A 13,242-nucleotide genomic window follows, 5' to 3' on the forward strand; every position below is an offset into this window, starting at 1 on the left:
CGCACATCCTGATTCATGCTGAGTGGCAGAATTTCTTCAGGGTTTTCTACCCCTCCAGAAGATGCCACAAATCATACCATATGCATGGAAAGTATGTGTCCTCCAGATGAGCTATGGCACTTTTCCAAAGTAGGAACCCTTTTTGGAGTCCAAATCTGTTGACAGTGGCAAATAAGATGGGAATTATATTCAGAATTTAAAAGTGATGGCATACATATCAGAACACTTCCTTGGACAATGTGCCCATTGACTCAGTTTTGTCTCTTGATTTTATTTAAACAAGCCAGCTGCTGAACTCAGTCACATATGTTATGGAAACAAATGTTAAAAAAATAAGAATTATGCAACAGTTTATCTTGTTCGAGGAATAGGATTAGTATAATGAAATGTAAACATTTGAAGGTCAACTAGCTAGAACCTTTTCTTTTGTGTCTTGATTGAAGTTACATCCTAAAAGGAAAAAAGAAAAGGCAGTCCATTTATGCACAACACTGTCAGTGATTACAGTAGTCCTGCTCAGATGATAGCTTCATGTTTCCATGGAACACAGAGAAATGTGTCTGTAGAATGTTAATATTAACATACAAATTTAGAAAGAATGACTGCAATCTAAAGATAAATAAAAAGTGTATCTCGCCATAGCAGGGAATATTGTAACCAGTGTGCTCAGTTTCACGTCTGGGTACATACAGTTGATGGACAACTTCAGATTCCTTGCTGCTTACCCTTCTTAAGGTTTATCTCACAACAATTGGGTTAAAACTGGGCAAATGTTCAAACAGACAACATAAGACTGCTCTCTGTAAAGTAGGACACCCAGACACCCTGGGAGCAGCTTTTGGTGGGGAGAGGCACACAGGGATGTGAGGAAAATGGATATGGGGCCACTTAGAAAATTTTACTATATGATTTACAGAAATGACTTAAAGGCACACATTCCTGACTTACGGTGACCCTAAAAAGAACCTTTCATGGGGTTTTCATGGCAAGATTGATTTGAAGAGAGTGTCCTGCTCTGAAGCTGAGAGAGTATAACTTGCCCAAGGCCACTCAATACGTTTTCATGGCTGAGTGAGTAATCAAACCTTGGGCTTCCTAATCCAGCACTCAAACCATGACACTACACTAAAATGTTGTACTCTGCCTTTTTTCTGCATCGCCAGTTCTACATGAAAACTCAGGATGGAAATTATAGATAAACTGAATGCAAAACTTAGTACAAATCCAAATAAATTAATGCTTTTAACCCATCCACCCCCAATAATGCAACCTTAGTATCTGTGGAAGCATATTCCCTCAAACTACCAATTCTGGTGTCAAAGCACTGATGGAGGGGAAATAAACAATAAAGCAGGTTCCATGCAGTTGTGGAAGTGGAATCCACAGTGGAGTCCCTTCCTCCCAGGCTGGAGAACCTCTTAGGGTTTCTTCAAAGCTATAGATCCACCATGCCCCCTAGAATAAATATACTAAAATAGTAGGCAGCAGTTGAAGCAGAAACAGATGAATTACTATTGCTTCAAAAAGCAATTAGCTCTCTACCTAACTGTTATTCCCCCCTTTTTATGTTGCACAGGCGGGATACAGACGGGCAGGGGAAGATGTCTTGGAGGTGTATTCTGCTGAATACGGAGCCTCCAGACCGCCCGCCCTGGGGGCGTGGCTCAGGAGATGGGGCTTCCACATGGGGGGCAGTGAAGATGCCTCACCTGGGGCCGTTTCTGACCCGCAGTTTCCAAACCGCCACCTCGGAGGACGCTGCAAAGAGAGAGGCAGCTTCCTCACGGGCGGCCAAAAACGGGGCTTTTTTTTTCCTTTGCCGGCTGGCGGATGCGCAGCTGCGCAGCTGCAGCGCTAAGCAGCGGCGGCAGAAAGCCTATGGGCACATTTAAAGTGCTCAAGCCCCTTTAAAACTTTTCCCCCCGCTCTGCCCAAGAACAATGGTGGTCTCCTGCCAGCTGGTGATCACCTGGTGTTGGCATCCTTGTCCACTTGCACTTTGCCAGTGTCACCAGCATCATGGATGCCTCCTCTCCTTTGGTCCCCGCGCTCCTGCTGAATCTGCAATGCACAGCCACAGCTGTCGCCGCTGCCACCGCTGTCCCCCTGCCATCCCCCATCACCTCCCTTGTACATATGTAAATATTTACAGTTTTAGTGGTTTTTATTGTTAGGTGAAAATGGCACAGGAATGTATGTAGGGGTTCACTTTAAAGTCCAAACTTTCCAAGCAGCGCATGCGTACATGTTGCTCTAGGGTTAGGGTTAGGGTTAGGGTTACGAGTGTTAAAATGCGCTGTAGCTGTGCTGCAGCTTCCACACCTGCATGGCAGCTGACGCTGCAATTAAAGCCTGACTGCAAACTGCGCATGTTCCAGGACCCCGACTCATTATGCGACGCAGCAGACACGGAGCTTTTAAATGGGCAACTTAAATTAGCGGCGTAGCAATTCTGACGTACCAGTGCAGCAGCTTACAGACGGAGCTGCGCAGCTGCGCATCAAACGGAAAAGAAGCGGAGAAAAGCAGCACCTTTTTAATGCCGCTTCTTCCCGCTTGGGGCGTGCGGGGGGCGTGTTCATGGCGGCATTCAGGTAAGGCCCGTCTGAAGGCTCTACCTTCATGACGTCATGAATACACCCCTTTTTGCCCGTCTGTATCCCACCACAGTGTCCAGAGATAACACAGAGTGCCTACGCCAAAGGTGGGAATCCCATGGCTTTCCAGATGTTGTTGGGCAGCAGTTCTCTGTATTGTTGGGGCAGCTGAAACATGCAGTCTAACAGTGCCTGAATCATAGAATTGGAAGAGTCCAACTCTTTGGCATGGAGGAATACACAATAAAAGCATTTGTGACAGATGGCCATCTAGCCTCTGTTTAAAAACAAAGGCGGGTTACAGACTGCCAGAAAGTACGTTCGGAGCACGTACTAGGGTTAGGAAGGGGCGGTGCTTCCGCACCCCCTAACCCTAGTACGCGCTCTGCACGTAGAAAATGGCGGTGGCCATTCCATACGGCCGCCACCATTACGACATCACGACCGCGCCTCCTCCAAACGAGGCGGCGCAGACATGACGTCCTTGCACTGTGCGAGGGCGCTTAGAGCGCCCTTTACACAGCGCAAGAAGGAGCTCTGTTTCGGAGCTCCTTCTTGGCTTTATGTCGCTGGGCGCAACCTTGACAGCTGCACTGACGTGGAGGAGAAAGGGGCCAAGCGGCCCTTTTCTCCTCCTCCCCGCTGCTGCGGGGTGTCCTTGGGGCTTCCCAAGGACACCCCTTTCCAGGCTGCGGGGAAGGGGCCTTTTGCCACTTCCCCGCAGTCTGGAAAGCAGCAGATCGGGGCCTCAGCGGCTGCTGGTCTGGCAGCTGAGGCCCCGATACAGCAGGGAAAGGGGCGGGTGTACGCCGCCCCAAACGGGCGGTCTGTAACCCGCCAAAGTCTCCAAAGAAGGAGACTCCGCCACTCTCTGAGGCAGTATGTTCCACTGTCAAACAGTTCTAAATGTTTAGGTGAAATCTCTTTTCCTGTGGCTCAAATCTGGAGCTCAAATCTAAGGGGATGCCTTCCCCTCTCCTGCACAGTATGCTGTGTCCTCTCCACACAGAGGGCATGAACTGCCTCCCCTCCTCCCAACCCCTCACCGTTGCATAATCATTTCCAGACATTGCTCTCCTCCCAGCATAAGACAGTAAAGGAGCTTATGTGGCATAGCTTTCTCTCCAGCTGTGCATTCTCTGTGCTTAAAAAGGCAGTCTGATAATCATATTTACTCTCAAGTAAATCCCTCTCATTCACTGGAGAACACTCTGAAGTAGAAGAATGCAGGATCTCAACCCTGGTGTCATTTAACATATTCACAGCACACAAGTTCAATGCATGTTTTGTGTTGTTATTTATCATCTAGTCTGCTTTAATTTATCGTGACCCTATGAATGAGGGCCCCCAAGGAAAACCTGTCATTAACAGCCTTGCTAAGGTCTTGCTGGCTGGTTTGAATCTATCTACCTGTAAAACTGTTCTCCTACTACTACTTTCAATTTTAAAAGCCTTATTGCCTTTTCTAATGAATTATGTTGTCTCATCATATCATAGAATCATAGAGTTGGAAGAGATCACAAGGGCCATCCAGTCCAACCCCCTGCCATGCAGGAACTCTCAATCAATGCTTCCCCGACAGATGACCATCCAGCCTCTATTTAAAGACCTCTAAGGAGGGAGACTCCACTACACTCCGAGGGAGTGTGTTCCACTGTCGGACAGCCCTTACTGTCAGGAAGTTCCTCCTAATGTTTTTATTTATTTATTTATTTTTATTTAGGTATTTATATCCCGCCCTTCAGCCCTAATGGCTATCAGGGCGGCTTACATTTATTATTATTTTTAACCAGACAGTTCCCTGCCCGCAGGCTTACAATCTAAATGTTGAGGTGGAATCTCTTTTCCTTCAGCTTGCATCCATTGCTCCGGGTCCTAGTTTCTGTAGCAGCAGAAAACAAGCTTGCTCCCTCTTCAATATGACATCCCTTCAAATATTTAAACAGGGCTATCATATCACCTCTTAACCTTCTTTTCTCCAGGCTAAACATACCCAGCTCCCTAAGGCATTCCTCATAGGGCATGGTTTCCAGACCCTTCACCATTTTAGTCGCCCTCCTTTGGACATGCTCCAGTTTCTCAATGTCATTTTTGAATTGTGGTGCCCAGAACTGGACACAATATTCCAGGTGGGGCCTGACCAAAGCAGAATAGAGTGGCACTATTACTTCTCTTGATCTAGACACTATACTTTTATTGATGCAACCTAAAATTGCATTGGCCTGTTTAGCTGCCGCATCACACTGTTGACTCATGTTCAACTTGTCGTCTACTTGGACTCCTAGATCCCTTTCATATGTAGTCTCGTTCAGCCAGGTCTCCCCCATCTTATATTTGTGCATTTTATTTTTCCTCTCTAAGTGCAGTACCTTACATTTCTCCATGTTGAATTTAATTTTGTCCAAAGTATGATAAATTCAGTTTATTCATTTTGTCTTATAGGAAAAGTTGAGGCTTGATTTGTTCATAGATTCATCTATGGGGTCTCTTCTAAGTAAATTTATGTAGAAGGGACCAATTAATCATTCAGAAACATTAGGCAACAGGGATATTATAAGCAGAGGGCCAACCAGGTTAGCAGCTGCAGGAAGAGGAAGTATTTAGTCATGCGAATATCAGCAGGGGAACTCTTAACAACAAGAAAGCTGAAATCGTAATAAAGGAATAAAGTAATAAAGGTTTACACTGTAAAGTTTCTACTGCAGTTCTACTCATGCTGCTCCCCTCACCCTCTTTTAAAAGCCAAAAACCCTTGTCTGATTACTGAAGAATGGCAATGCTGCTGAGGCCCTCCAGACCATGTCAGTGAACAAAATAGGGCCTCCAAATAAAAATGTTACATAGAAAATCAGCATTCAAAAGAACTGCATGAAAGTGAAACTGTTTATGTTGTTGTTAACTACCCCAGAGTTCACCTTGATTCATGGCAAGCCTATTGTAAAAACTTCAGACTTGATGTCAGGCAAACCTCCAGAGGAAGAGCATTTGTATTTTAACTTTCCTCCAGTCCTGATGCACATGACGCCCTTTCTAATTGTTGTCTCATCACAACAACACTACAAGGTAGAATGACCAGCCTATTAGTCTGAAAAGGAACAAAGCCAGCGTTGTTTTAAGACTATCATAATGCATTCTACACACCTGATCATGGTTAGTGACCAAACTACCTCAGCTAATGGAGGCTTATTATCACATTACCAGACACTTTCAGTGGTCATTCACCATGAAAAGCTTCACCAGTCAAGTTTCTTCTAGATGGTGAAACATTAATAGTGAAGAGGCGAAGAAGATCTTCCTGAGGTGACGGCTCTGTGACAAATAAAGTCCACTTTTTGGTGGACATTTATCATGTCTTGGCCATCTGAGGGTCACTGAAGCTGTCTGATCGCACAGGTCAAACAACAGGAACTGACATTCATAGATATAGAAGCTCAGTTTGTGAAAGAGCATAACACTAGTAGCCTTTTAAAGATGTAGAATCTTTTTATTATAAATTGCTCTCAACTCTTCTTTGTAGAATGGCCTAAAGAAGTAGTTGTGGGCCTTTAAGAACTGCAGTGTCTTACTTTTCCTGGCTATAAGCGTTCACATGCCAATACTTACAATATCTAATATTCTTTTCTAATATAATGAAATGGGAAAGAGTTTGGCTCACATCTACCAAAAGCTAAATGGATACAGCAAAATCCATAACCACAAGCCTCCATCACCATTCATTTGAAATTAAGGATTTTATAACTTCATGATTTCTATGGACTTTATCACATGTGGGGAAAATAGGGGGGTTTAAATGGGCATTATCCAGTGATATTCACATGACTGTGATGAAGATTTTCACATGTACCATGATTAAAGATTTGTTCTTGGTTATTCCCTGGTTATTCCTGGGGTCATCTTTATGCAATGGCATGTGAAAATCTTTATCCCGATTTGGTGACTATTGCTGGTTAATGCCCACTTAAACCCTCCATTTTCCCTGTGTGATAAAGTCCTATGGCAGAGCACTTTTAAGCACATGGTTAACATTATAGTTACTCTGAAAGTACATTTACCTTGGTCTCTTGATGAAATACAGGAAGATGAAGAGAAAATGTGTGTAAGACGGAGACTGCGAATCAACAGAATTTCAAAATTCAGAGCTTAACTTTGTCTAAATTGCACCACTAGTCTTTTGAACAATACTATCTGGATCCTTTAGTCTGGCTTCTTCCTGTTTCTTCAAAGTTTTTGTCTTGTTAGCATCAGAAGGCACCTGCATCCATTTCTCTTAATGACTACAGCTATTCTGTAGCTCATTTTAACAAAGAGAAGTACTGTAGAGTGAACATATAGCAGGAAGGCTAAGACCTTCCATTTATAACTATTCCACAGAAGGTATCTTTTAGAAGCAAGCATTTCAGGTAAGCAATGGCTTTGACAAGCTCTTAACTCACTAGAATTGGTTTTCTTTAACATTCTTATGGATATAAGTAGCAGATTGGAAAATCCTGGATGAACAATTGGAATTCTGTTTTGCTAAATGGTTTGAATCAGACTCTGCATATATTTGTTCAATATATATTGGATTTTTGCTCTTAATAGGTTGTTTGTTTTTTGGTTGCTATTGTTTGCTATTATTCAATATTCATCAGCTTTTGCTTGTATGGAAAACAATGTATCAAACTCCAAATCAAGAATCCTCTATATAATCTGACATTCATGTCAGAGATTTGTGTGGTGTTTAAATCAGAAAGGCAGCGTGGGTCTCTGGAGATGAGAACATGGAAAAGTTAAAAAGTTCTTCTTTTCTGAGTATGGCTTTCCCCCTTCTCTCATGTATCATCTTAGCTGCCATGGTCTCATCAGTAAAGGTTGTTGTATTTGGCAGATCCAAGACACTTGGCAAGTGGAGCTGATGGAATTTTACACAACTGGTTTGGCTGGGTGTTTCTGTGTAGTTGAACTTCTTTCTTATGTTCATATCAGGCTTGACTGTTTTAGATTTTGTAAACAACAGAAGTACCTAATAAATCAATATTGTTGCACAGATACACATGGCACTTAAAAGCCAAGGGTTTCTTTAGACATTAAAAGAAGTGGATCTCATACTTTGCAATACACTTACAGAAGATCTATTGCATCATGAGAGATGCAACATCCTGTCTATTCTGTAATCCTCTTGCCCCCCCCCCCCCTCCCCAGACATTTGAGGAAGGCTTATTTAAAACTGCCTCAAATCAGATGAGACAAGGACTTCTTGAAAATTCTCAAGCCTCCTGTGAGTTTTCAAATCTTTTGGGAATTCTTAAGCTCATGCAAATCTTACAATGGCAGGGCAGAAATTGTGAGCTGAGAACTTTATTACACAGCATCTGCCCAGAGGAAGGGTCTGTCCCAGTCCCAGAAGACAAACACTTGGCATTTCAGATGTAAGGCCTGATTGCTGCATACATACCCAGTGCTAGCATTTCCTCCAACATTTCACAGATTAAAGTTGGAGCAACTGTAGCCAAACAACATCAGCTTGTGGTCAAGTCAGCAAAAGTTATTGACGAGGAAAAACACACAACTAGGAGAGATTGTAGCAATTTGCTTTTGCCTGAGACTCCTGGGAAGGGCACCCGGTGCTACCTACACCCCCTTAGTAATGCCACTGCTAGTATTGATTGTGATGATCAGCATGCTATTTATTTACTTATGTGCTACTTTTGTGTCCTAGTAGACCAATAGGTCATTCTTTATTCATTTATTTCTCTGCCTAAAGTCACTGCTATTTGATCCCAGTTTGCTTTAAAAAAAAGAAGAAGAAGCCTACAGGAAGGCCAGCAAGGATCCTGAAGTAGCTTATCAACAGTTAAGCATGCAGACAGTGGATTTACAATCAAGCTGAATGTTAAGAGGAACACATATTGCATTCCCACTGAGTATGTAGTTCTGGCCTATAACAGGATTTCCTCAAAGATACACGCCTCAGTAAAGAGATTTACAAATTAACCCTGTGTTTGTTTTATAATGACCACTCACAAAACAAAGCAAGCTAAATGAGAGATATAAATCAAATAAAGAAGATAATGGAATAACTATATCTCTTTCCCTCCAATATGTGGCTCAAAGTAAAACAAAACATCTCAGACCTGTTTGTGCTACAACAAATAGATGTATTTCCCCTCTTGCGTGTGCCTCCTCTAAAAGAATGCTAAGGGAATAATCTGTTTGACTGAGAGATCACAGCCAGAGTCACTCGTTCACAATTTTTCCCAAGGCAATAATAATATAATATAGATGGTATTTATATTGGGAAACATGTGGTCCTCTGAATGTTCTTTGTCTGCAGCTCCCATCATCTCTCACCATGGCAGTTTTACCACATATTTGTGAATGTGGAAGCCCAATTTTTTTGAACGAAAACATTTTGCCCCCCCCCCCCCCAAATCCCTTTTCTCCCTGCAGTCATTTTAGGCACTGGAGAAATCATTTTTCAACTGTAATTTAACTTTGAATAGTTACCTGCTTGGGGAAAAAAAAACTTTCTGGGCCTATAGTGCCCGAGGAAAGGTCAAAAACCTGGCAAAGATGCCCCCTACAGTCCCTAGGGTGCATTTGAAGGAAGCTTGGGTGGATTGTTTCTTCAGGGGATGGAGTGGATGTCTCCAAAGTCCTCCACTGGCTGCCTATTGGTTTCTGGGCCCAGTACAAGGTGTTGGTTATTACCTTTAAAGCCCTAAATGCTTGGGTCCAAGCTATCTCAGAGACTGCCTCTTCCCATACAATCCTCCCCGCACCCTCCGGTCCTCTGGGAGAAACTTGTTGCAGCCTCAAAAATTGAGGCTTGTGGCAACCTCCCGGAGGGCTTTTTCTGCTGTTGCCCCCAGGCTCTGGAACGACCTGCTGGACAAGATCTGTCAATTAATATCTTTGGACAGCTTCAAAAAGGCTGTCAAGAGGGATCTCTTCAGGCAGGCCTTCCCAGACTAAAATATCCCAGCCTCAGGATCTCCCCCCTCCTCAGTAATGTCTCCAAAGCCCCCTTTTCTTTTCTTTAGAACTGAAGTTGCAGTGGTTTATCGGTTGGTATTATTTTAATTTATTGTTGTTCTAACTAGTTATTGTGGTTTTAATTTAGATATGCAGTTTAATAACTTTTTAAGGGGGGGGGGGGAGGGAAATATATTGTTTTTATGCTGTATGTTATTTTAATGTTGTAAACCGCCCGGATTGGTTCGCCACAGGGCAGTATATAAATAAAATGTTGTTGTTGTTGTTGTTATTATTATTATATTATCTGGAGGTCATTGATATCTTCCTGATATGTTTGATTAACAATTCTAAGCACTCATCCTTTGAATATGCTGTCAAACATAGATCCAGCCCAATGAGAAAATGTCCTCCTCTTGATCCTGCTACCAATGAAGACGTCTCTAGTAACAATTTGAAAGATGAACCAAGACTCTGGAACTCCCTCTCAAGGAAGGTGAGCTTGACCCCTTCTGTGCTGTCTTTCTGTCAGCAGACAGAGATTATTTTATTCATCTTTGGCATGCAAAGTGGTCTGTTGTATTGGGGAGTGGCTGTTAACTGCTCAAGTGCTGGATTTACCTCTTCTTTCTGGACTTTTAACTGACATGCGCTTTCATGTTATTTTTTTTTTTAAAATAATGAATCTGTTTTAATTCTGCTCAGCTGAGCAGTGGTGAATAGCCTAACTGGCATACAGAGATCATCTGTTTGGTGCATTCATCAAACATGAAGTGTTCTTCACTCTGTTTTGATGGTGAGAGTAATTCCCACAATAATATATAATGATCTTGTATAGCTGTCTGCATTTTAGAATCATGGCTGAAGGAGGGCTCAAAGCATCTGATTAAACAGCAGGCTGAAATGATTAGGACTTTTTCACAGCTATTTAATATATTGCATTTCTATTTTCAACTTTTTTCATGTGGAGTGTTTGCTTCCAGACACTGCTGGGAAGGGGGGGGGGAGTTGTGAAATATTTCTGAGTATAGATTATTGGATTGCACTCAGTACTAATAACAATTCACACATGGTGCTCTTTTTGATGGATGGAGCCCACGGTTTCTTTTGCAAGGTGCCAAGCAATGGAAGATCAAATGAAGTGTATGCATATGAGAATCATCCCTTGGTAGCTTCCATCTTCCCATTTCCAGTAACTGCCATCTGATGGCCTCCCTTTCCTTTCGTTTGCTTGTGCAACACCAGTCTCAGCTCTTTCCATTGCCAACCCATCACTTTCCCTAAATGCACCATGCACCCTAAATGAACCTCTTTCCCTAAATGCACCATGAACTCTGGTGTTATGTCATGTCATCCTTTTTTCCAAAAGGTAAACTTAGAAAGAAAGACAATTTCCTTTTCTTTCACATAGCCTAAACACCTACTGCTGCAATTAGGGTGTCCGTGTGTTATACTTTGCAAAGGAAACTTCATTTAAGGAGCTATTAAAAGAGAAAGAAAAAAATTGTCCAGTCTAACTTTGATTTAAATACAGTGGACCCTCAGCATAGAAGAAAAAATGCAAGTGAAAAATGTTTTTTTTCCTAGCAGAACACCTTTCTAGGAGTCTCTACGTCCTCTAAACAAGCTCTTTGATCAGCATCTGCTGGAAGCTGACTACAGTATTGGATTGGAAAACCTACAGTTACCTAGAGAAGTGTTCTCTCTAGGAGTCTCTAGGTCCTCCAGTGCAGTCTCTGGCAGATATTGGCCATAAAGTCAGGCTGGAGGACCTAGAGATTCCTAGAGAGAATATATTAATAAAATCCGCAAATAAATCCACAAAAGTCAAAGCTGCAAATGTGGAGGACTAACTACCGTACATACTAATCGATAAGTCTAAAAGGTTATGCCCAAACATTGACCCCAAAATCGCAGGTCGACTTGTTTACAGGTCAGTAAGGTAATGTGATAGCAGCTGTTTCAGATTTCCCCATGCAGTTTCTTTCTGTCCTGAGCCAAGCAGATAGAGTCTTTGCTGGTTGTTTGATTGCTGTTTGTTTAGCAGTCCCTCTCCCACCCATGCTTCTTGGCAGTGAAGGCTGAAACACTGAAGCCTCATATTGATTGCTGCTGCCTCTGGGCACTCTCCCTCCTTACTCACAAGTAAAATGGCACTGGGCAGGGAGGTGGGGGGCCCAGCTGGCTGGGTGTCACCCCTCTTCTGAGGTGTTATCCAGTGCAGTCCACACCACCTGCACCCCTGAGTGACACCACTGCCTCCAGTCACTTCTTGTTTTGAATAAAGGCCTCTGCTGGGCCTGAATACATGGCAGAAAGCCCCCCTCCACAGCCTCACAGAGGGGACTGGGAAGCATTTGTGGACATTTTGTGTGTGTGTGTGAATTGAAGGCAGCGAGAGAGGGCAGCTCTGCAAAATCTCCTTGGGAGCTAAAGTAGCCCGCAAGTGCCCACCCTTACTCTAGTGCCTCATCAAACGGCAAAACCCAGAATTCCATAGGATGATGCCAAGGTAGTTAAAGTGCTACATGAAGAATATAATGCTATAACTGTGTAGTATAAATGGGCCCCATGAGACAATATGACTAATTGGAAAAGATGATAATAGTCAGTAAAGTAGAAAACAGTTGGAAAAAAGGAATATGAATTATTGATTAATATAATTCATTATAGATAGATTGATTCAATAAAGCCTGGGTCCTGAGTTTGCAAGACCTAAGCAGGGCATTGATGTCAGGGGGTCATGGAGGTCTCTCTTTTACAGGCTCAGCATAAATCAAAGCCAAATGATAGCAAATAACAACAGACTCAGTGAACCTTGCTTCTCTATGGTCTTCTTCACAGTGCACAGTGCTATCACTTTAAGACCAAATTAACTGCCATAGCTCCATCCCATCCTATAGAATCCTTGAGAGACAATGTGGAGTAGTGGTTTCAATGTTGGACTATGACTCTGGAGACCAAGGTTTGATTCCCCATTCAGCCATGAAATCCACTGGGCGACTTTGAGCAGGTCATACTCTCTCAGCCTCAGGGGAGGCAAATCTTGCCAAGAAAACCCCATGATAGGGTTGCCATAAATCGGAAATGGCTTAAAGACATACAATAACCAACAACAATAGAATCCTTGGATTTGTACTTTCATCTGGTGTTTAGTATTTTCTGCCAGTCAGCAATAGCACCTCTTAAAAATCTTGATTCTGTAGGATGCAGCCATAGCAGCTCAAGTGGTCCCTGACTGTGAAACTGTGTGAAACTGACCTAAATCAGAATATTTTCAGACATGGGCAGAAAGCATATCCCTTATTTATTCCTTGCCTCTTGAAAAGCTGTCAGTGTGATTAGCAGCTGCACCAGATGCTCTTTGGTGCAAGAGCCAAGCCAGGGAAAGAGCAGCAATCCCCATCACTGAATGTCACTGGTCTGGCTGTACTTGAGCTCTACTAAGAGGAATTCAAGCCATACAAAACCACCCCACCCAACTAGTTAGTCTCACCAACCTCTCCTCCAGGGTTGTAGCACCTTTGACTTTCAAGATGTTTTGGATGTCAACTCCCTGAAGCACCAGCTAGTATAGACAATGGTAAAGGATTATAGGAGTTGTATTCAAAACACGAAAAAGGCCCCCAAACTTTCCATTTTGCTTGTGAGAATAGGGGCCTGTGCACAAGATTTTAAGTGTTAGTGCTTT

This window comes from Sceloporus occidentalis, unplaced genomic scaffold (assembly GCF_023333645.1).
Source record: "Sceloporus occidentalis isolate IW3139 unplaced genomic scaffold, rSceOcc1.0.p SCAF_1, whole genome shotgun sequence".
Lineage (NCBI taxonomy): Eukaryota > Metazoa > Chordata > Lepidosauria > Squamata > Phrynosomatidae > Sceloporus > Sceloporus occidentalis.